General features: G+C 34.6%; 1 pseudogene; it reads left to right on the plus strand.

Annotated features, from left to right (window-relative positions):
* On the plus strand, positions 2,229–24,030 carry LOC109837913 (annotated as a pseudogene).

Consider the following 26,785-nt stretch of genomic DNA (forward strand, 5'->3'; position numbering starts at 1 on the left):
TGAAAATTCGAAACATATCATGTAAGACATAAAAAATATAACTCAAAATTTATAGTGAGATTATTTATTTCGATTTTCTTGCTAAGTGATATTTCCTACACTGGTACGTACAGCTAAGTTACAAACATTGAGTCTTTACAACATAATTAACATTTAAGAGAAAGATTTGTTCATATAAAAATTTAACCTTAATTACACATGTCTTTGTATGTGCAAATACGTTAATTACTGTGAAAAAGATTCGGTTTTCTTTTTCTTAAAAAAAGACACGTGTTAATCTCATTTCACAAAATGAACTTAAATATATATGAATGATGAGGTTTATCATTTTTGTCAGTAGTCTATCTTTTTCTTATCATATTAAGCAAAATGAGCTACTTATCAATTTCCCTAAAAACCTTATTCATTCAAATACTAAAAGTGTTCCATCTTGTAAAAACATACAAAACGAGGGCCATTATGAAAAACCTCACATACAAAACTATGAAGAAGAAACATACAAAATTATGGTCATTATGAAAAAACTCTCATACAAAACTATGAAGAAGTTTCCCAAACAGCTGAAATAAAAAGAGTAGCTATTAACTCTTCAACCCGACAAGCAACACACTACATTTGTACTTTTTATTTTAAAAATGGGCTAATTTTTATATCAGGTTGAAATTAAAAAAATATATTATGGGCCGGGGTGGGTCGAGATCGGCTTGTGGGCCGGGTCAGTGTAGGTTGTGCCTACTTTTTTGATCCTGAGCCTAGGGCTGGACCCAGCCCGGCTTGTGATTTGGATATATCATGAGCTTGATCGGGTACGACCCACTACGAGCCGAACGGGATCGTGACCCATAACGAGCTGGGCCGGGTCATCCACTGGGTCAACTTGGCCCACGCTCAACCTTACAAGAGATGATGATTATTCATTTGTCCCACTCTTTTGCCTCTCACTTGCACTTCCTCACCACGTCGTCCCTCCATCTTCGTACCTTCCATCGTCACAAGTTGCTCCGGTGGAACATTTGTCCACATCCCCTAGCAATTACAATGATTGACATTTGGTGGTGGGGTCCCATGCGTGGTTGGTGGGAAGATTCTCAATGTCATAGGCCGAAATAAATAAATAAATAACAAGGAAAGAAACAAATGGATGTTAAATATCTAGGGCTGGGTTTGGCAAATTACATAAAAAATTGGCCTAGGAGTAATTTTGGCTTAATTTTATGCTAAACCACTTTTTTGGATCAGCTTCTCTCTGGTCTAAAAGAAAACTGGTTTAGTGCCAATCTTTGGGCTAAAAAAATTAAGCCACCTCTAGCCTAGCAATTTACCAAACAAGAAATAATTTAAAATTGGGCCAGATTTAGTCCTGACCCAATTTTACAAGGTTACCAAATAGACCCTAAAACTTCACTAATCTTGCACTTAAATGATTCTTATCTTAAAACAAGCAAAACAAGTCAAAATATTTAAGTGTTGCAATGAATGTTTCATAATTAAAAAAAATCAAGATAATATTAACTTTTCTCTGTGTACCCAAGAATATCACATAAAAGAGCATACTAAAGTGAAGCTTTTATAGAACCTTTAGGGTATTTAAGTGAGATTATTTACAAACTAAGAGTATTTATATGCAACATTGGGTGGACATCATGGTGCAACATTGGATAAATAAGAGGATATCAATATGCAACCTTTTGAAACTTTATGACATTTAGCTATGGGGCTAAATATCATAAAATACCCCTTAGCTTTACAAGATTGTCAGGAAACCTCCCTTAACTTCCAAAATATCAGAAAACCCCCTTAAGTTTAGTGGTTATCAGAAAACCCTTTTAACTTTGAGATTTTATCAGAAAGTCGCCCAAATTTTGGGGGATTTTTGATAAAATCTAAAAGTTAAAGGGAGTTTCTGATAAAATCTAAAAGTTAAGGGGGGGGGGGGGGGTATTGTCAAAATCGCCTATATTTAATGGAGGTTTTCTTATATTTTGAAAGTTAATGGGGGGTTTTCCACTAATCGTGTAAAGTTAAGGAACGTTTTCCACTAATCGTCTAAAGTTAGGGGGGTTTTCTGATATTTATACTTTATCTATAATACTTAAATAGTTTAGAACATCAAATGCACGATTTTAAAATATGAGGAATTAAGTGTGAGGTTGGTGAAATTATAGTGGTTTAAGTGCAATTTAGCCATTATTAAACAGTTCTTTCTCCTAACAACTTATGCTTCACAGTATCAAGTCTCCTTTCTTGTTTTAGAGGGGGAGGGAGAGAACACAGGGCAGATTCTCTCTCAATAATCAAAATATTTTACTGAAAATTATCCTTCTTATCTCGTTTTCTTCTTCAAAATCTGTATCCTAATCCATTCAGGTGAGGTTTTATTGGTTAATGATTATGTTTATTGCCCTATGTGAAATTTTTGGAGCTGTTGCTTAATCTATAATGGTTAAATCGAAATTGGGTTTTCGTTTTTATACATATATCTTTTGCTTTTGTCCCCAGTTTTGTTTTGGATGCTGGGTCTATAATAATTTTTAGATTTATCAGATTTGTTCTTAATTAAAAATTCCTTTTCGTGGGAGCTTATTTTTTGTGCATGGTGATGAATTTTATCTGGGTTTTTATTTTTGGTTCCTGATTTGCCTTTGAGATAGTTGTCTTTAGATTATTTCAGTTATTTCTGTGGGTATAATGAAGATGTTAATTTCTGTTTACAATGATTATATTCGATTTAGGTTTATCTTTATAGGGTCTAATTTTATTGCCCTCTTGCCATTTTTGTTTCCTTTCTCGTCTTGTAAAAAGTTTATCTAATCATAAACAAAGAAATTGTGGTTGGCTTGTTGAATGCTGGATGGTGTTTTATTGGATTTATTTTTAAAGATTGTTATTTTGGTTCAAGCAATGTTGTTTTGGATTGTGGGTTTACTTTTTATTGGTGTTATCATGATGCCTAATGTAATCACTATCATTTTAATTTTTCTTCTGAATTGTAATTTTGCTGTTTGTAGGGTTTCTATTTTGGTTTGGCTTCTTCGTGCCCTTGAAGGGTTCTTGATTGTCCCTTGCATAGGAACCATTACTATTTGTTGGTTGTTAGAGATTTTTGAATATATGGAGTACGTTGGTGGAACTTAAAACATTTGAGAAATATTTGTAGTTACATTATGTCGAAGCTGGGGAATTTCACTTTTCCTGAGTCGATAATTTAAAATTTTCTTTTACCATTGTTACTGCATGGAGTGCTCGTGTTTAGTACCAAATCTTGGCAATTAATTATTTTTAGTTATTCGGTTTAAGAGCCTTGCTTTATGCTGGCCTTTATGGAAATCCTTCGTTCATCTGAAAGATCTAATTGATCTCGAGATTTTAATATGGTGTGAAATATACCACTTTCAAAAAATGGAAGCAGAAAGCGTGGCAGTGGACACACGTGACAGTCAACAATTGATAAAGAAGACCCATTCGGAAGAGAACAATGAATCTTTGTCTCACGAGGTGGGTAATGGTGGGAAAGGAGTACTTGGAGGTCCACATGAAATCAATGAGTCTTTTACTGAGGATGAAGCCAGAGAAGGAGCCACCATGAAAACCAAGGACCTTGAGATTCCCATGGATTGCAAATGCGGTCAAAAGAAGCTGAGTCATCATGAGAAGGTCGAGCTTGGACGTAAGCTTCAAGATGCATTGAGTTTTCATAATTGGGAGCTCGCTGAAAACTTGATAACAGGAACAGACAGCTGTACTTTGAATGATGCACTTTGCATGTCACTGGATTCCATATGGTTCTTGAGAACTTATCAGGAACTAAATAGGCTTATTGGTTTGATTAAAAAAATAATTTCTAATGGTGCAAGTGATTTCACAAGGGCAGTTCTACGGACATCATTTCTTGCTTCATGCGTTTCTGCTTGCCAGAGCAGGTCAATAAGTTTGGCGGATACTGTGAACTTTGTGGCTCAAAGGTAAAATCCTATTTTTATGATCCCATGAACCTACTATTAGAAAATATGCTTTTGAGGATGGACTTAGTTTTATTTATTGTGAAATCATGTATTAGTGATTGCTTCAGAAGTTTCTTAAGTGTTAAATTATCACCATCTTTCTGCAAAAGTCTGGCCTCATTTTGTCAGTTAGGCTGCATTTGATTTCATAGAAAGTGATCGAAGGAAATTGGGAGTTGTAGGGATGAGTGAGAAATTCAAAGTTTAATGTTTTCCTTTTCCTTTTAACTACCCTAAAAAGTTGGGAGAAATGCAGCTGCATTACAGGCCAAAGTTAGATATTATCAATATTTTTCTCATTTTCACTTTTTTACTTGTTCAGAGTAGTTTTTGAATCCAATTTCCATTTCTGATTGTCAGTTTGTTGGAAGGGAAAATGAACTCAGGTTTTCTCAATCATCACTTTTTTTTTTGCTATGCATTCAGGTTGCATGAGCGTCTCAAGGAATGTAATGGTACTGAATTTTTGAAGAAAGAAGCTAGTGATAAGGTGTTGAAGTTCACGGAATGGGCAATGAAGTGCATCGATATACACCAAGGGAACAATGATACAGAAAATCATATTACTCTCTCTGAAGTTCAATTCCAGCTGTCAGCATTTGCAACCTTTTTGGATTTTGCTGAGAATCGGCTTACTATAAGGGACTTCACTGAGGCCTTTGATGCAGTATGCTTTCCTCTTACTCTTTTCTCATGCTCATTTGATCCTGGTTGGGCATGTGGTAACTCAGCTGCTGCAATACGAGGTTTGCTGAATATGTTAGCGGATAGGGGAGCAGATAATGTCAATCAATGTGTTATAGAAGCTGCACGCTTTGGTAGTACAGAGGTTGTACGCATGTTGTTGCAGGTAAGTGGTATGCTAATTCTATGATATCATAGGATCTGATGCAATCAATGGGAATTTTTCTTAACCTATCAATTATCATCATGTATCTCTGATAATTTTATTTTAGCTTAGTTTCATGTTTCTTTTTTACATAGTATATGGTTGTTTGGTGGTGTTGTAATGACATATTCATAAACAAGTACGCTTAGAGTTGTGTGGTCTTGTCTTGATTCTGAAGAACTGCCAATGTTAGACACCAAATACTGATCTGGGTCCGACACACTTATCCATGTTACAGTAGCTTTCTTTTCTACGCCTCCGAAGTAGTAGATGGTTAAACTACTAATTCTAATAGTTTAAATCTCTAGACATATGCTGAGGCTAGTTGATATTAAACATATTTAAAGGTGTATGGTGAAAGTGCCTTCTAGCAATATTGGGTGCAACTAGGAAGCTGATAATTCGAGACAACAAAATTTCCTTTCCATCTTCCTTTTGGACTCTTACACAAAGGGAGAATCCAAATTGCAGTATAGGGCTAATTCTTATCTATTGGTAAGAGTTTAGGAAATTTGGTTGTAGAGCCATATGTCTGTTTTGACTTGAGAAGAAGCTGCACATTTATAATTGAGCATAGAATCATAGGTGCTATTATCATTGATTCATTTTCAAACTACAAAACAACAGCCTCAAGTCTGGATTTTTGGGGTTTGTTACTTGAATCCTATTCTTCCATTCAATTTTGTTAGAGGCTATCTCATTCACTAAGTTAATCACTATCATATACTTCTTAGATGCTTCCACCCAAGTTCTCTTTGGCTTACCTTTGGTCCTCCTTGCACCATTAATAATTATCTTATCACTTTTCTCAGTGTATTTAGTGGCATCCATTGCATATGTCCAAATTAACTTAGTCAATTTTCTCATTTTATGCAAAATAAGAGCAACCTCTAACTTCTGATAAATGCACTCTATTCTTGTCTTCTCTCTCATTGTATATCCACACTTCATAACATTCTTATTCTAAAATGATAAAAGGGAAGAAAAATATTGATATTCTTCAGTGGTTCAAGCGCAACACCTGTTCTAGAGTGATATGGATGCCAAAGATTGTTATCTTGAATCCGGTAAACCTTTGCTTAGCTCATGACCTGCGTTCATTGGTAAACTCCAATTTGTCTGAATTGCTGCGAATTCATCTCCCCTTTTAGTTTTTACCCAGTCTGAAATTTCACAATCATAGTTTTAAAGGCCTAACTCAATTACATTTCCAGTTACTACTATATAGTAAAAGGTCTAACTACAAACAACCTATTTTTATATGTTGATAGAAACTTAAAACTAAATATTGAATGACAACGTGACCATAAATTTTGTTTTTCACAATCGTGAGATTTTTATGCTTCCTTCGCTTGCACACCATCCTCAGGATCCTAATTGATGTATTTAATTGAAAGTTTTCTACAAAGGAAATGTTCAAAATGTTGTTTTCTATAATACTACTTAGCATAATGTTCTTTTGACAAAGTTCCTAAGGTTTACCTACAAGGGAAACTGAAAGTAGTAAAGAGTGTTAGCGTGAAAACTGAAAAGTTATATTGTTAGAAAACCATTGGTGGGTACTGAAGGATTTTTCAGCCTACCAATATTGCAAGGCCATTTGTTGTATTCTTTGCATCTTCAAAGTGATTTCTACATCATGGAAAATAGCATGTATGCCTAATTATAATGATGTTAGGGGCGGAGGAAGGATGTGCATATCCTAGTCTTTGGCTATGAAATTTGAGGAATCAGGATGTGCAAAGTTCGAAGCATGGTTTTTAGTAACAATTTCTAAAGGTATAAATGGATCATATTGCCTCTAAAGACAGCTTATATAGGATTTTGTGGATAGGATGTCTGTTGGAGCCTGTTCATATTTTTGTTGCAACTGTTGCTTAGGATATAAGCAGTTCCGGTATAATTTTCAAGAAGATCTAATTAGATCTATTGAGGTTCTCAGGTGAGTTTTTAGATCAAAGATGTTGAACTATATTTATCCTTCTATTTTTTGGAAGATTAGAAGTTTCTCATTATTACTGACCAATATTCCAATCTGCTGTTTAAAGATGGAAGCACTAATGCTAGTAGTTAGAACTTTTATTGGAGAGTAATGCAAACTCAAGTTAGGTTCTGCCCTACCTGTAATTAATTTGTATTATTTTACTTTCCATGACTCTACATTTCCTCTTTCGTTCATTTCAGCTTTCACCTATGAGACTGATAAGTGAGGATTGAAGCTAGGAAAGTTTTGGGGTTACGAAATATGTCCATTTTGGGGCCAAACATGTTTCCCACCCCTCACAAATTTCTTTTCTGTTCTTGTCATTGTTCTCTGTGTATATTTCCTTCTATTTTCCATTTCTCTGCATTTTAATTTAGAGTTCATCACCAAATATGTAAATTCATAGGCTTGTTTGGCAACTCCTCAAAATAGGACTAGGTTTGGCCCTAGGCTCATTTTGGGGAAAAAAGTGTTTGGCAAAAAATTGGGCCAACTTTTTCTAAGCCAAAAAATTGTCTCTAAACTAGTTCTTTTGTAAACCAACCCCTCCTGATTACAAAAGGACTAGTCTAGAACAAAACTGGGTGAAGTTTGATCCCAGTTTTGTAAGGATTGCCAAACACACCCTATATATGTAAATCTATCCTGACTATAATGAACACACATGGCTATATGTTCCCTTCTTATCATTGTTTCTTATGTTTTTTCATCCCTAAAACCCCCACAACACATACACACAACCCCCACATATTCCCAAGCTCTCCCTCACCCCAAGATAAAAAGTAACAAGAAAGAAAAAAAGTGAAAGATAGGGAAATACAAAATAACGTTGTTCCATGCTGGAACAAGTGAAAGAAAACATGGCTACTCTCAGTGGGTGCTTAGAACAGGCTTATATAAAATAAGAGACCAAATGTAGATAGCAAATTAAATATGTTTCTTGAAAAGAATGTTCCGGTAAATAAATCATTAGATACTAGATCTTTTAAAAAGCTCTTATGGTGATTAATATAAGATATTAAGAGGCTAACAATAAATTATAATAACCCTTGCAACAAATCATTCTCCTTTGTGAAAAATTGCTTTTGGTAGTTAACTACAGGTGCTTAATTGTAATAAAAAACATACAATTATGCGAGAGAGTAACCAAATTCATTGATCTCCAACATGTAAGATCTAAAGAGGTTTATAATCATGGTTGTTGATATCATGCAATATGGATTTGGCTTTAAATAGATAGTAAGCGACATAAGTTACATTTGATTTTGATGCATTTAAAACATCTATATGTACCAACTAAGAAAGGAAGGTCCATCTATATCTAAGATTTTGTGGCTTTGTTCTTAGCGAGTCTAAGGCGAGAAAGAAGATAAATCAAATGAACATTCCTTTTATTAATTATGAAATTGAAGGCTTTCTTATGATATAAGTTGGATAGTAGATTAACAAGGATCCTTCTAGATCTAAGGAGGGTTAATTAGAGAGACTTTGAAGAATAGGTGGCAAAATAAAGTTTCTAAAAACAAGATTGTAATTATATGTACATGGAGTTTCTTCACCTATTGTGAATCACCTATAAAGAAAGCCTTTTAGGGAATATTGTAGAATTTAGTTCGAATAGTCAGATGAGACCCACTAGTTGGGTTCAATACCAATGAAAGAGGGATCTTTAGGAATAAAGTGTGGCGAAGCAAGAGGAATGAGCTACCTTTGATACGGGTGGTCTAATGGTTGAGCTAATTGAGTTTGGATTCTTGAAAGACTTGGGTGATACAAAATCAAGGTTATGAAAAGTACTAGGCGGTCTAGACGTCAGATCCAGTGCCTACTGCCTAGGTGCCTATGTAACATCCCGGCTCCAATGTAACCTGAGTATTCAAAACATTTCGACATAATTCAGCAATATGGTCCAGGATCAACATATAAAATAAAGCCATCAATAGAAATACCATATTGTTGGCATATTAACTCGCAGAATCTTAAAGTTCACAGCAGAATCTATGCATAATACCTTTACAAAGGAGAGTTGCTGCGAGAAATACTTAACTACTACGTCATACTAATAGTCACAAAATTCACATAAATATAATTTGTCTGTAGTTCTGCAAAATTCTCTTTAGGATTCTAATGCTTCATATATAGTGATCATTTAGTCCAGCATATTCTTTACTTTCGCTCATGTCACTGCCTGCGAACTAATGCAGCTACAAAAATAGGTAGTGAGTGAAAGGCTCAGTAGGCACAAAAAATTATTGAGAATGTATAAATGGAGTAATCAAATATATGAGAATATTGAAATATCCAAACATGAGAACTGAAATATCAAAAGTACCAATCAATCACAAACATGCTGTATTTTCAGAATTATGAGTTATTCCCAATTACGGGACTATATCATATGCATGCCTTCAATTATAAACCCATCGGTGAAGTGTTACTTCACACATGACACTGGTCTAATGAAATAGAGCGTAAAACAACTATACATTGACAAAAATATTATGAGAATCAATTTCACAATAAGGTCTCATCAAATGATATTGGCAAACATAAATCATCACTCAAACGAAAAGTGTTCAATGATACCAATCCGTAAGCATAGAATATCAATCGAGAGTATTTCAGATGTAGACATTCATATGGACAAGGAATAATCATCCAATGCACAAGGCTGCATAAGAAAACCCAACTGAATGATGGATAACATAGCGTTGTTACAATACCGCATACCTGAGTTGGATTCTGAAGTTCAGTGTCCATGTCTCAGATTAAAAATTCTACTTGTTGACATCATGTGTATACATTAGATCATTGCATACAATTGGATATAGTTAGCTAGTTTATGCTAATGGGTTATTTTTAACTCTCTAGTTAGACAACTACGAGATCTAGTCGATATCTTATTGATGATTTTTTACACAATTCTAACAACAATTTTCCCTTTTCTATATTAAAAGTTCATATATCTATTTATAAAGTATAATTATCCTAATGTTTTTTTGAAAAATTTCTAAAGGAACCATGACTATTTGTTTCTACCAAAACGGAGCATATCTTGGCATATCAGTCTGTTTGTATAGCTATTACAGAATACTATACAAATTCATGTGGTCACAAATTATATATCAGTGGATATGTAATTCTGTTGTATTTCTAGTGCCACAAATAGATTGTTGATACGAGTTATTGCAAAAGTTATACTTGTTTTACTATAGATACGTATAGTACAAAAGTTAACTTCACTAATCAATTCCTTCACAAAAATTCTAAAATTCAATAAAGATTATCTCAATATTGCGTTCACAATGGTATTGTTAATTCATCCTTTGCATTTAAAATTTTCATGAGAGTTTTTCACGTGTAATTTGTTTAACCAAGGAAGGTCCTCAAGATCAAAAATCTTACTTTGCTTCTTCTTCAATCCTTTGCTAATTCCCAAAAGCCTCTCTTCTTGGATAAAGACGAAAACCTCCAATATTTGTCTTGACAATAATCACATCAATCTCCTCCTACTACTACTTCCACTTTGTGTTGTATTTGGAAATTTTCTTTTAAGAATAAAGGCTGGCTTCACTTATAAAGGAGACAGGTGATGTGGAGAAATGGAAGTGCGAGGGTGAAGAAGAAAAAACAATTCCTCTCTTCTAAAACATTGTATATATAATTGTTTTATTTTCTTTTATTTAAAATTTTACATAATTCAGTAATTTCTCTTTCAAGACACGTCATTTTTAGCCTCCTACATATTACAAGTTTGCCATTCCCATTAATAACTAATCATGGATTCAGAATTATTAATTAGCATTAGTGAAATGTTGTATGCTTTATTATTACTTAATCTCTATGATTATTTATGTTTAGTTAATTAATTAATTTATTACTTAGGATCAAACTATCATTAACAACCGTAATTAAGCATAGGATTTAATCCACAAGTACAAGTCCAAGTAACATTTTGTTTGAATCTTGTGAAATTGATAAATATAAATTTTAGAGAAGTAGCTCATCACTCATAATTTAACTTAGGCCAGACATATCATATTCAATGTAAATCATTTAAGTAGCTAAAATATTTGTGATAATACAACTTGGGCGGGGGACTAGGTGGTTTTCCTTTTTTTTAGTTACATACAATAATTGACAATAAATGGCCATGTTATAGAAAGTATTAGGTATCGCTAAGTGCCGCACTGGCTCCTATGCGTCTAGTCAGATTTCTTTCTTTGCTTAAGTAGTTGTAGATGAGGTTTCTGAAATTTGGAGGAGTTTGAGGAGGTGTTCATAGTCAGTAGAGGAGGCCGGAGGAGTTTAGAGGATGTTGGAGGATATGGAGACTACAATAGAGGAAATCACGACTAAGACCTGAGTGGTGCAGTCGACGTAAGTGACACATGCTCCCCTAGGTAGTCCCAGGACCTAGGTGCGTGGTATAAGTACTGCCTAAGTTTAGACGAGCGCCTAGGTGGGCTAGGCACTCACTTTTTAAAACATTTTGTAGAATAATTTGTCCCAATTCTCAAAAGTACTTCACACAAGAGTTAGGTGATATAGAATAATTTGTCTCAATTCTCTAAAGTACTTCGCACAGACCGTCCAGGTGAAATATTAACAATATTTCATAGCGTAATTTTTAGAGGAATATCCATTATCACGCATTAATACAAAGGGAGCTTAAAGGTTCAAAGTTAGAAAGATTGGGTAAAACTGGTGGAAGGTTAAGGAAGTTGGAAGAGTCACACCCTCTCCCCTTTAATAAAGAAATAATAAGGAAAAAAAGAAAATACAAAGCACCACTACACAGGACGCTCACAGATGAAGGAGCAAGATAGAAAACAAAGGAGTGGTCAAATATATGCACATTACTAGTTAGAACTTAGAGCAATATAAAATGTTCCCACTTGGTTTGTGAGAGCCAGGGCAGTGATGGTCAAATAAATAAACATTACATTAATGAAATTTTTTTCTCATGCCGGCGATCATAAACATGAAATTTGTAATAAAAATTCTATGCCTTAACTTTGTGTTTATAATTACAAAGTTCAATGGTATCTTCTGGCCGTTTAGCTAATTATAAAGGAGAAAAAGGGAGTGCCTAGCTGAAAAAAAAAATTCTGATACACCAATTAAAATCATCCTGGGACATTGTTGTGGTCATGAACAAATGCGACACTGAATATCTGAGTAGGATTATGGTTCAGGGTGATCTGGAAGGAGAGATCTGTCTCAAGAGAGTGAATACTTGCTTCAAATTCAAACAGGAAAAACCGTTCTTTCTTGTCATTTAAGATCATTGGTTCAGTTGATAACAATATAGTTGATTTTGAAACATGAAATAGTGAAATTTTAATTCATAATTAAAATATGTTAGAGGCTTTGAAGCTAAAACTACAATAGGTTGATATGCTACGAATTTGTTTTATGGTTGCACAAAGAACACCCCAAAGACTTAAACATGAAGGATAGCACGTCAAAAATATTTGGATGTTTAGATTCTAATTTGGTTGGTTGTAAGCTGGGGCTATTAGTTGTGATGTACACTTACAAATAGAATAAGTGGTTATGGAAATTGTTGAAAGTACTCTAGGATTATCTTTAGAGCTTGTTAACTGCTTAAGGAGGACATGTTGGTGTGTATTATTTAGTTGCTCATACAATGTTACAATCATAGTACAAAGGGAAGCCTAATGCACGTGGCTCCAACTACATGCAGCTTCCGGTGGTTCGGATCTCATTGTATCTATTGTAGCGTTACCTTGAATGTTTAGCAGAGGTTACATCTACAACTTGAACTCGTGATCTCCAAGTAAGACAGCCAAAACTCTACCGATACAGCAAGGGTCCCCTTCATATCGTAGTACACAATCAGAGTACCTCACCTCTAAAATGTTAATTTAGGAATAATGTTTCCATTGCACTAGTAAAGAACATTTACGTAATTAACAAATTATTAGATTCGAGCATAATAAGAATTTTACCCTATTGGTTACTGCAGTTGACTTCCAAGCAATGGGCATATTATTACTTATTTCAAAATTATGTCCAGATGAAGAGTTATAACAAATATGCAATATTTTGAAAAGCATTTTTATGCACAACAGTTAAACAACATCATGCTCTATCTTAACAACTAGACTGCCTACAATAGCGATCTATCATGAAAGATTGTCTACAATGACGCTCTACCCATTATATCGTATCTGAACCAAATTGCCTATAGCGATGATCAATGTTACAGAAGGTGCTAGGCAGACTAGGCTTTTGAGCCAGTTCCTAGACGCTTAGGCGTTTGACTATTTTTTAAATTATTTAATTATAATAATTGATTTAAAATATGTATTAAATTCATATAATTTTTTTAAAAAAAGCAATCTTAGATCCACAATAAACCATGCATACTTAAATATTAAATAGTCAAAATAATAACTAATAAGGTTATAGAAAGCGCTAGGAGGTCTAGGCGTTAGACCCAACACTTAGAGCTAGCTTTTTTTTTATTTTTAAATTATAATAGTTAATAATAAATGTTAATGTTATAGAAAGCTTAGGTGCATGACTAGTGTTTAGACAAATTTTTTCTTCATTTAGGTGGTAGTCGAGGAAGATTTCTTGAAGGTCGGAGGAGGTAGTGTAGATGTACATATTTGGAGGTTAAAGGAGTTTGAAGGAGGTTGGAGGATATAGAGGCTGCAACATAGAAAATCATAATCAAGGCCTATAAACAATGCTTCCCTAAAGACTCCCAAAACCTAGGTAGTAGTCTAGATACCACCCAGGCGATAGGCGCTAGTTAGGCTGCTTAGGTACCGCATAGGCGTAGGAGTACGCCTAGGCAGCCTAGGCATACACTTTTTAAACAGTGGCGATCTTTTTCGACCAGGTTGCCTGTAGGCGCAATCTGCTTGTCTCATAACATCTCAATCAAATTGTGCCTATAATGATGCGCTGTCTAGTTTGAGCTGAATATAGTTTCGCTCTAAGAGTCATCGCCTTGATAGATTTGTGACTTAATTCCAGGGGGTACATCATTAACTTATGAACAATGCAACATGTCTCAACATAATTCAAATATCATCTAGAAAGATCCACATGCTATGCATATCAACAATGTCAAATTCAAATGTACAAATATACAATGCAATCATCAAATATCTTAAATGATATCTTTAACATGAAGCTTCAAGAAAGACATAACATAACATGTTCATATGAGAAGCCATCAGTCATAAATTAAAGAATATGCATATGCCACTTATATATTGTTCACAATCCACATTCCATGGCTCTTCAAGAGCTACTTCTAACTTCTATTAAAATTTCCAAGTACAAACTCATCTTAAATAGCATCTTTCAATTGAACCCTGGCTTATACTGATACTTTAAGTAAAATCCCCTTAAATAGAGGTAATTTAGTGCAAAAACCATTAAGAATATCTTAATGCAAATAAACCCAAACATAATTTTAAAAAGTTAACAATTGTCTGTTAGCATTCAGTTTCATGATATTACATTACTTTCCCTTTTTTCTTTTTGTTCTTTGTTTTCCTTTTCTTATTTCTCTTCCTAGGTGCTCTTTTTCTTCTTCTTGCTATCTCTCTTCTTTCACTTCTTTTTCTTTCTTGTCTTGTTGATTCTCATGTTTCCTAGTATGTTTTTTTTTTTAATTTTTTTCCAGATCAAATGAAGAGATAAGAAGGGGGTTAAGCATCCCTCTCCCCATCCTAATTTGCTATGGAACATGTGTCCTCTCTCACTCCTAATGCAACCTCCGTTAAATAAGTACTATTTAGACACATATCCATTAATTTAGGCATAAAATCCCTTCTAATTTCCATATTTACATATTCTTTATTTTTACTACAAAATATTTTTTAAGTTTTTCTTTTATTTGCAAGTAATTTTGCAAAACAAATCCACTCATTGTTTTAATGATTATTGAACTAATTAATATAAACAAAGTGATAGATAGGAAATTTGAGTTAGATAGGAAATTTGAGTAATATAATAAATAACTTTGCTCTACGTATCAGTGTGATGAGACCACTGTTTTAAATATCGGCCGATAATCGATATTATCGGCCGAGTTATCGGATTTGGGAGCTCTCCGCTAGGATAAATTGGATTTTTAATCGGTTATCATTTTTCTAGGTTTATCGGCGATTTATCGGCGTTATCGGCACTTATCGGCCGATAAGTAAGACTTTTTTATCGGGATTATCGGGATTATCGGCCCATTTTGACTAACATTATATTTTTTTCAAGGTTATGATGCAAGTTTCGCTTTCTACAATTGGTTAATGATTCTAAACATGATGATTTATATTTTGGTATGTTTATATTTTATTAAACATGATTAGATTATATTTTTAATTGTTATATTATATATACATATCATCCAGTATATCACTCCGATAAATACTACTTATCCCCGATATATCCCCGATTTCCGCTATCCGATAATGATTTTGGCCGTCCAATAAATCCCCGATAATCGATATTTAAAACCTTGGATGAGACTAATGAAACTACTGGTTTATTTCTAGATGTTTTGCATGATGTGTTCTATCTTGCATGAAAATGTCTCCTCAGTGAATGTTTTTAATTTTTAGGGTCTATGTAGCCAAGTAGAGACCCCTTCATCTCTTTTTAGGATTTACATTATCACATAACTCAATTCCATCACTTTTCAAAATAAAAGTTAAGGGAGAAGTTGGCATGCTAAAAAAGTAGATGCTAAGTTAGCATCCTTATTTGTCAGATGTAACTTTTCAAAGAATAGCGGCTGTAATAGGCTGTTTGGTTTAAAGAAATAGAGCTGCATATAAGTATATTGTAAGCAAATTTATTATCCTTGTTTCATTAGCAACGTTGTAATTAGGAAAAGTAAGTAAACTTACAATTTGCATGAAAACTTGTAACAATCTTACGACTAGTTTGGTGTGAGCAAAAGTTGCACCTTCCCAAAAGAGGAAATTAGAAAATATAAGAGTAAATGTCATCTCATAAAAAATAATCTTCCAAAAGAGGAAATTAGAAAATATAAGAGTAAATGTCATCTCATAAAAAATATAAGAGTAAATGTCATCTCATAAAAAAATTAGAAATATAAGAGTAAATGTCATCTCATAAAAAATAATCTTCCAACACAATTTAGAGAAAATCATCTCTGAAAATTATGACTCACGTCGTTTTTGCAAAAATTAATTTTCAACAAAACACTAAATTTGTAGTGGAAATATATTTTTCATAATAAACTTGCGGATATTAAATAATGGATTTGTGGCTACTTTCCTACAACAAATGTTGCAATCTATTTTTACAACAAACCAAAAAGCCTCTAAAATAATGGGAATGTTCGTTTTTGTCTGCCAAAATATGATATTATTAAGTATGTCGCCAAAATTTTGAGTTAAACCAAATAGTTTTGTTAGTATTTTTTATCAAATCCAACTTAGATTGAATTATATCTATTAATTTAACCTTAATATAGTTATATATATCTCTCTTTCTTTCCCTCCCTCCTAGGGTCTCTTTCTCTCTGTTCCCCTCCTGTTATTAGGGTTGGCGAAATCAATCAAAAATATCTTTTAAAATAAGAGAATAACAATTATTAAATGGGCTGGTAGTGGAGAATTAATAAGCCCTTAATAAGATTTAATTTGGGCTATTAATGACTCTTAATTGGATTTAATAGGAGATTGATAGTTTAGGGTGAAGGTGATTGGGTGAAAAGCCTCTATAAATTGATCTCTTTCTTTGTGAATATAATAATATAGAAAAAAAGAAATGCTCTTCTCACCAGAACCCCTAAACAACCCAAAATCTCTTCTTTCTTAAAAGCTAACATTGGTATCATTGTATCAGATACAATCCAAAAGTTCTCCGATTCTTCTCCGCTCTAGGCCTATTCATACTCTAGGTTCACTTTGTATTATTTAATTCCCAACAGCCAAAGCTTATCCACGACAAAGCCAAGTCCTCAAAAAGAACTCACGTGACTCCTCTGACATTGGTCCTTGCTCAACTTGAATCGATTTTTCATTCAAACTAATTTGTATTTGATTGAGGTTTCTCCCATGAATGGACCTCAAACTTGCCTCGATTTTCCACTCATCAAGCTCACAAATTATCCTCCATTAATGTCTCAATCAGAGCTTCGACCCACTTCCTCTTTGTTCGAACGTCATTGACTTCAGATTTCGTTGTCCTAACAAGATCTTATCTAACCCGATTCCATTCAATGTAAACGATGCATCACCAACTGGATGCAATTTAATCTCTGCCTAATTCGACCCCAACCCCATTGCACTCACTGCAATTCGTCGCTAATGTAGTTCACTACTCTAGAAGAGATCTTGATACGACTTGCGCCGTTGCCTAGCCACAATCACCTTTGCCGATCTGATATCTACTCCTATCCCAGTCAAGTCTCAGGTTTATCTAATTCTTTTTTTTCAATTTAATATATGGCTAATCTCATGTTATTTCTCTTAGTATTATATGATGGTTTTTTCCCAAACACAATTGTAAAATTTTCAGTTATAGTTTTAGTTTCGTTCAAATGGCTAGTAAATTAGTTCCAAGTGAATTGGCAAAAATTAAAAAGTTTAATGGCAACAATTATGATATGTAGCACAAAAAAATTAGATACAGTCTTATACATGATAATAAACAATGTATTGAAACTAGTGCTTCTACCCTAACTAACACCTCTACTGCTGAGGAAGAAATGATTTGAGCAGTGGAAGTTCATAGACAAAAGGCGAAAAGTCTTATGCTCCTATTCGTGGAAAATAACCTGATTAAAGTTTTTGAAACATGCAAAATTCCATGGAATCATGGATATGTGACAATCAACAAAAGATAAATACGACACTGCCTTGGAACTTAATATTCAATTTTTTTTGCATAAGTATAGTTTTTATATGTAAGAGAGACAATATCGTAGAACATATTAATAAAATGATTGTCATGACTAAGGATTCAGCTATTGCTAGTACTAAAATCCTAGAAAAAATGCGAGTGGAAACTATATTGAATAGTCTTCCACCCTCTACCTTGATGTAGCTGGCACTACATTAAGAATGAACATTGCCATTAAATCTATTATGTATTTGACAATGCACTTAGCTATAGAAAAAGATCTAATATCCACTAAGAAGAAACCAGAACTAAACATTGCGTAATAGGAAATGAACTATGTGCATTAGAGACAACATATTAGAAAATATAGAAACTCCGGCCCTAAACCACAACAAAGAGGTCCAAAATCATAGCAATTTAAGAAGAAGGTATCTCGCAGAGCCTGCTACACTTAAGGAAAGTTTGAGCATTCCAAATCCAACTGACCATAAGGAGAAAAACAGGAGTCAATAAGAGAATTCATTGGTGTGGCAAAATACAATGTTGTGATAATGGACATAATGGTTGGTGGATTGACTCCGATGCGACTAGGCATATCGCAAATGACAAGAATGGAGTCACAGAGTCACCGAACTAAAGAAAGGAGAGTAAAGATCTACATGGGAAACAATGCCTATCTTGATGTAGAAGGTATTGGTTCATACAAATTAGAAACTAAGGACAATGTATTCATCCTCAAAAATGTGTTCTATGCGCCAGGAATTTGGTATAAACTGATCTCAATTCCATGGTGGATGAAGAAAAAGCTAGAAGTTAGGTTTTATATGACATGGTTTCTATAGGAAAAAAAATGACAAAGTATATGGTATGTGAAAATATATGCCTGAGCATGAATTATTTGTTTTTTCAATAGTTTGTAATAATTCTGTTAATGGAAACTCTAATTTGAACTACTTACCATATTATATTTCTGAGTCTGAATTATGCCATTCCAGACTAAGACGTACTAGTATTTCAAAAATGAATCAGATTACCAGAATGAGCTTATTATCTGCATTGTTTAATGTTCAATTGTCACCATGTGAACATTGTAATTGGTAAAATGATCATGAAACCTTTTACTGACGAACAAAGAGCTAGTGAATTTTTAGGGTTGATTGTAACTAGTAAAATGATCATGAAACCTTTTATTGGCGGACAAAGAGTCAATAAACTTTTAGGGTTGATACACGAATATTTGTGGTATTTTAAGTGTTAGAGCTCATAATAATAAAGATAGTTTATTGTATTAATTGATGATTATTCTAAGTTTGCACAACTCTTTCTTATCTCTAGGAAATTAGAAGCTTTTGAATTCTTTAAGAGATATAAGACAGAAGTTAAAAACTAACTTAGAAGAAATATCAAAATATTAAGAGCTGATAGAGGAAGAGAATATAATGAATTTAAGAGTTATTGTATTTAATATGGAATTGAGAGATAAACAACGCCGTATACACTACAACAGAATAGTGTCGTTGAAAGAAACAAAAAATATTGCTTAAAGTAGTTAGATGCATGTCTTATTCTGGTCTCTCTAAAATTTTTTTAGGATAAATATTATTAACTACAAATTACGTTTTGAATAGAATTTCCACAAAATTAGTTGCACCTACACCTTATGAGTTATGGAATGGGAGGAAACCAAATCCGAGTCAATCTTAGGAAATGGAAATGTATAGCCCATGTTCTCATTTCATCAACGGAGCGATAAATTGGATTTTGGAACATTAAAGTGTAGATTTGAAGGGTATTTAAAAAAAGTCGAAAGGTTATAGGTTTTATAATAAAGAAAAAGAGATCATTGAAAGTAGAGATGTTATTGTTCTAGAGAATCTAGAGGAAGATGATAAGTTTAAGAGGAAATAGAATCTCTGACTCTAATAAATTATAGTAAAGTTCCCACTAATGATCTTGATGTTGTGAAAAAACCTAACCTTGAAAATGATGAAATATCCATGGAAAATGATGAACCTCAGCATATAAGTGTTTTCGGTAAGAGACCTATAACACAACCTGCATGAATAGATAATTACTATTTGTGTTCATATGAACCATCTTGTTCCTCCGTAGATAAAGACATAGAAGAACAAGACCCTTAAACCTCTCTGATGCGATGAAATCGCATGAATCTTTTCTATGGCTTGAAGCCATGAGAGAACTTGATTCTATAGAAAAGAATAATGTTTGGGAGCTAAGTGGTCTTCTGAAAAATAGGAAAGCCATATGATGCCAATGGGTGCTTAAAAAATATCATGTTGATGTATCTATTAATAAATTTAAAGTACAATTAGTTGTCAATGGTTATAACTAGAAGGTAGGAATAATCTTTTAGGAGACATTCTCATGTAGCAAACTTTGCATCCACAATAGTCATTTTGGGGATAGTTGCATATCTAGATTTGAAGTTATTCCAAACGGATGTTAAAACAATATTCCTTAACAGAGGGTTGAAGGAAGTGATATATGCTACAATCTGAAGGTTTTCAAAGGTCAGGAACATAAAAGTGTATAAATTACAAGGTTATCGATAGCGGATAGCGTAGCGTCGTGGCGAGATACCGCTAAGGTTATTTTGGGCTGTTACGGCAGAATAGCGGAAAATAGCGTAACGTCAAATAGCGGTCAAATTTAGATATATTTAAATATTTTAGAAAATAAGAAAAATTAAAAAAAAAATCTACGTAGTTAAACTGCAAACTTAACATTACCTATTCAATGAACAAATAACAAAACAACAATATAAGTACTAAAACTTAACAATATAACTATATATGCAATTGCCAATTTGGACAAGATCAAATTTCAAACGGTTACGGTGTAGTTAAACTGCCAATACTTCATTCCTTTTGTTTTCTTGATTATTATCCAGTTTGAACCCCTAAGTAACAACTAACAACTAATAAGCATTTGATCTTAAAATATTAGTAAAATTAAAATTTTCTCTCTACTGCAGACCAAGCCCAACAGAAAATTTGAGAATGGCAATGGCAATTGTGTTGCTGTTGCTGCTGGAAATGAAGAGCTTTGGAAATGGAGGCGGTTGTGTTGTGTTGCTGGAAATGGAGAAGGTGGTAGCCAGAGATGAGAGAGGTGGGGTGTTGCTGCTTGAGATGGAGTCGATCGGCAGTGTGAGAGAGAGAGAGAGGTGACGGCGGTTAGGGTTTGTGTCTGAAGTGGACTCAGGAGTAAAAAGCGCTGTTTAGCGCTATTTCGCACTATTAAGCGCTATTTCGAGTAAAAAGCGGATTTACCCGCGATTACACCCTACAATAAGGTTTATTGGCGCAGTTAACCCCCGTTTCTGTGATTAGCGCCGTTTTTTACCACTTTTTATAACAATGATAAATTAGTGAGATCTCTATAGGGTTTAAACATTTACTAAGGTGAAAAGTAGAGAGTGGTTGTAAAAGGGAGACATGAGACATTTAAACCTAGAAAGAGACATTGTTAGTAAAGGACTTAGAGGAGAGGGGGAGGTTAGGTAGGGAAAAGCGGGGGATGGGGGCTAGAGATGGTGGGCTCAGCTGAAGGGGGGACAGGGGAGGGGTTCATTGGAATGAGTGGAGTGGGACAGGAATAGGGCCATGGGTGGTAGACTATAGTTATAATAGAGATGAGTGTAGTTTGAGACAATGTTTCAAATATCGGATATCGGGAATATATTAGATGATCAAAATTCATATTGGATTACGGATATCGGGGAAATATAGGGGATATGTGGTAAATATCAGAATACCATAACAGATAATTGCCTATATAGTATAATGGACTAAATTGTAATGTCAACATACTTAATGAAAGCTAAGCATACAAAATATAAATAATATATGTTTAGAATCACAAATCAACGTTGTAAAACAAACAAAATTACAAATCAACGTTGCAACATTTGGTCTAATTCTTTTAGGCAAAATATCATTTGATATAATGGGGAAATCACGATATCTCACCCAAGAATTGCCAAACGCAATATACTATTTTGTGACAACCCATATAAAAAGATATATCGGTCCACATACCGGCTGATGTATTGATGATATTGGGGATACATCGTCCAAAATAGCTAAAAAACGGTGAAGGATATTTAGAGACCATATCGGTTGCGGCAAGCCCTGTAAAACGATATATTGGGGGATATATCGGGTCATGTCGGGGATATTTAAAACAATGGTTTGGGGATAAGAATGTATTAATTGTACAAATGCAGTTTTTTATACACTTGGGTTTAAACATAATTCAATGAAATTCGCGTTTAAAAGATTTTGAAAGTGGATGGGTTAAAATGCAAAGCGCAATAGAAATTTGGGTTTAAAAAAATCCTAATGTTTAACCAAATTCACTGGATCTTATGTGCCTGCAACAAAAATTCATAATTAGATAGCACTGCAAACCCATGGTTTGAACATAGAAGAAAACCCAGCTTATATCTCTTCTTCTCTAAACAAGTACCTTGAGATATTGATGAGTTTAAAGTAAAGATGTTATGTTCCAATTTTAAAAAGTAAGCTGTAGACTTGTTAAAAATCATGAAGTGCTACCAATACGTAGAAGATAAGGGCACAACAGGAACAAACGACCATTCGGAATTTTTAGGTTAAAAACTAATTTTAACTAGACGGGCCTATTTGGTGGTGTAAATAAATGTGGGGACTTGGTTTTTATAATATGATATTTCTGGGCACCTATTTCAAAATACATATATTTGGGGGGAGTAATATTGGGGAAACCATTAAATAATATATTTTAACACCTTAAGCCAAAACCTGCAACTTAGGCCCTGTAGTATAGCTGGGTAGTTCTATTCCAGATACGTTTCGTGCATATAGCGTAACATTTTGTCATATTGACATCTCATGACATGGGTAGATAAAATTCTAGGAATTTCTTTTTTATGAGCCCATATTGTCTTATTTGATGCCTGCAAATGCATTTATTACCTGTAGCACCATTTCTTTCCTTCAATCTAGCGTATTGAATCAGGGACAAAATTAAGGAGGAGAAATTTTTTGAGAAATGCATTTTTAATGAAAGTTTCTTGAATCAATGACTGCATAGGTTTGTCATCCTTCTGTATCTGCACGGATTCTTATAATCGAACTTTGTAACTGCCTGTGGAACATTGTTAAGCGATAATTTGGCAAAGGAAGTTGTAGAAGTTTATTGATTACCAGAGAGAGAGAGTCATTAACTGGAGTGAAACTGTATCATTAACTGGAGTGAAACTGTATCAGATTGATATTTCTTTTCTATTTATTCAATCAAAATCCTTCTGTGCTAATTCTAATCAGTGTCCTCACTGGCCCAATTCAGATTGCAAGGTGGAACAGCTTACCCGTGGACGTTAACCTCGCCCTCGGCTTTGCTGCCTACTACTCCAAGTTCGACACAATGGAGTGCTTGGTGGATGAGGGCCAAGCATCTGCCTTCCTTGTTCCGCTCATGAAAGCTGCTGAGCATGGCTCTATCCCCGTTGTTGGCTGGTTTATAGATCGTGGCTGCACCAATATGGAACTCTGTCTTGCTCTCACTTCCGCTGCCTCAGCGGGGTAACTCCCCACAGCTACGTACCTCCTCCCTAGAGTCCCCAACCATGTGCTGTCCACCTTCAGCACCGAGATTTTAAAGACCACAGCCGAGAGAGGTAACGGGTCCCTTGATGGCATCACCTTCCTTTTGTCCTCGAATTTTCTTGGCTCCCCTGCCGCTACCTACAGGGTTGCTGAGACCATCGCCACTGGGGCTGATAGTGGAGAAATCGTACCTGAATTAGTTGACTTCTTGAAGAAGGATTGGTCGAGGGCAGCGTTTGCTCAGGGGGTGAGAGAGGCGGAGGATCACTATGTGAATGTGATGAGAGTTTTGAGGAAAGGAGGTTCAGAGATTCAGCTGAGGGATTTGCCAACGGGGCTGGTGATAGGTATTTCGTTGCTGCCGCTATATAGGGAGTGTTTGAAGGCGGGTGGGCCATTGTTGCCGCAGAGATTAAGAGGTGAGCTTATTGGAGTTGTGAAGAAGCTTGGCTGTTGGGAGGCTGGAGAGGGAAGCCAGAGGGAAGAGCTCGTGGCGGTGTTGGAGCAGCATCTGCCGTCGTTCTTGGTTCAGCCTTAGTAATTACGTGTAGACTGTTGGAAGGGAGAGCATACTAATTCGAGAGGGGAGGGGTTCCTTGTAATATGCATGTCTCTGTTACTTGTAATGATGGGATTGGAGTTTTCGTAATTAAGGGTCATATGGAGTTTCTTGTTATTCGATAATGCTTTATATGAAATTGGTCATGACGTCGCTATATAACAAATTGGTCATGAGGTTTGAAGATCAAACCAAATTAAAGCTTTTTATTTTTATTTTTATGATAATAATAAATCCACGGAAATGAATATATGACTGAATACTTTTTCTTGTAATGGAAAAGGTTCACTTGAGCTGTTCAATAATAGTCATCAAGCAGGAAGATGATTAGGATTAGTATATATCTTCTATTATGTGCATTTATAGTTCCTTTGAAGTTTTGGTGGGCTTAAGTTGCCAGCAAGCTAAAGATGTGGTGATACGAGTCGTCGTACAAGCATCATTGATCGCGGAATTATCAAAGGTGGTTGAGAAGAAAATAACAAGAACACAAGGATAATGATCGCGGAATTATCAAAGGTGGTTGAGAAGAAAATAACAAGAACACAAGGATAATTCAGTGGTGGCGAAGGAAAATACCTTCTCTAGATTATAAAAATTAAATAGTTTACAATCTCTTACAATCTCACTAGAATTGAAGAACAATCTCTCTCAATTCTCAAATACAATCTAATCTCTCTTGATTGTTTTAAAACCCTAAAACAATCCCTTATATATGTGTAACAACGTGGATGGCAAAGTGGTAAATAACCAAGCCCAAACCCCACAAGAATTCGTGCAAACAGAAACCCAAACAAACCAGGAAACCATCGGTGAGTCGACTCATGTGCATATTGTTAGACCCTAGAGGGGGGGACTAATTAACAAGTTTATTCTTTCAAGATAGATATACAAAGAGTTATGTGCAAGAATATGCAATATACACAAGGTGATATATCCTATATGATAGAAATATATGCAAGGATATATAAACAATAAGATATATCCTAACAAAGAGATATAGACAATGTATGTGCAAGGATATATAAACTAACACAAGGGTAAACAATATGAACTAGATAGTGGATGATATAGATAATGAGCTAATGACAATGGCGATATAAGATATGAACATAAATATGAATGAACGCCAAAGCACACTCAAACAAGCAATATGATCACGGAGTTCGGACCTTCCGTCCTACGTCTCCGCTCCCCACTCCCGGGGAGAAATCCACTAACACAATCCGGTTTGGAAGCCGGAACTTCTTCTACACACTCGGTTTTCTAGCTAACCGAAAACTCTACAACTCACACTCTTGCAATCACACTCTACACCCACTAAGTGTTGGACCTAGCCGTGTCTCCCTCAAGTGCTCGGTTACAACCTCTCCCTAGGCACGTCAACCGACGCCACTCCTCTTGGGACGATCCCCGACTCTCACCACACACTCCTCACTCGGTGTACAAGTGTATTACAAAGTGATTCTCACAATAAGCACAAATATGACAAATGATTGTTCTCAAAACAAGGTGAGCACTCAATTAAGCTCACTCTCAATGTCACAAACCCACAACCCTAAATTATACTATGAATGTAAATACAATAAGCTCAATAGGTTGTGTGTGAACAAAGAGTATCAATAAAACGATTAAACTCAATATAGAAATCTAGCTTATGGAAATTAAGATCAAAACAATAAATAGCTAGAATTGAGTTTAAGGAAAACTTCTCTATAGATCAAGAGTGAGAGAGAGATGAGTTGAATGCCCAAACACCAAAGATGATCTCCACTTGCTCTTGTGAAATTTGCTCCACAAATCAAACTTTTGTAAATGCTTAAAAGCTTTTTAAACAAACACTAAACCCTTAAACAAAACTCTTTAAACTTGTTTTTAAAACTCTCTTTTCAATTACTTAGATAATTGAGAGTTGAAGACAATGGGGTATTTATACCCTCTCACAACTCAGCCAAGAAACCAGAGCAAAAGACAAAACAGCCCCAAGGCAACGGTCAAAAAACTAGCCGTTGGAAGCTGAAAACAACATCGTCGGTCGACCGGAAAATTCGTCGGTCGACCGAAAATTTTCATCGGTCGACCGGACCGGTCGACCGACAGGCTTTCTGTCGCCCAGTGAACTTTTGACCTCAGGTTCGGTCGACCGGTGCGGTCGACCGAAAACTGATATGAAAACTGTTTATCTGATTTTGAAATGCTGTTTAAAAATATCAAATAAATTCCAAAAAATGTAAAACTTTGGGGAATGATTGTAGACATGATAATAAACATGCTACAATGACTGGTTATCAAAAAGGACTTCCCAAAAGAAAAATATCATCATTTTACAAACTAGTTCAAAAACATGAAAACCTGAAAATTGATATTTTGATATTTTGACTTAAACAACATTTTGAAACCTTATGAAATGATTGTATAGACTTGATAAAAGATATAACATGTTGTTATGAAGTCTATAACCTAGAAATACAATATTTTCATAAAATTGCATATTCTATGCAATATATACAAAAACACTAAATATGATTTCATTAAATATAAGCTTGTTAAAGGTAAAATCATATATAGGCATATAAACATGAAACAAAATAGTATTTTCCAATTCTATTCATTTGTTTCATATATAAACTCGAAAATTATTAAACCAAAAACATATATGTATATATATAACTGTATATATACAAAACCAAAACCAAAGCGTGTATGTGTGTATATGATTGAGCTTAAAGTACTAACACACATAATATAAATTCCTAAACTAAATTACCCAAGCTTGATCTTGATCTTCATTGTAGCTCAACTTGGTACATGTTGCGGATGAAGCTTGAACTTGGATCTTTAACTTGAATTGTACGTTGCTTCACTCCACAATTCCGCCAA

Source organism: Asparagus officinalis, chromosome 4 (genome assembly GCF_001876935.1).
Source record: "Asparagus officinalis chromosome 4, Aspof.V1, whole genome shotgun sequence".
NCBI lineage: Eukaryota > Viridiplantae > Streptophyta > Magnoliopsida > Asparagales > Asparagaceae > Asparagus > Asparagus officinalis.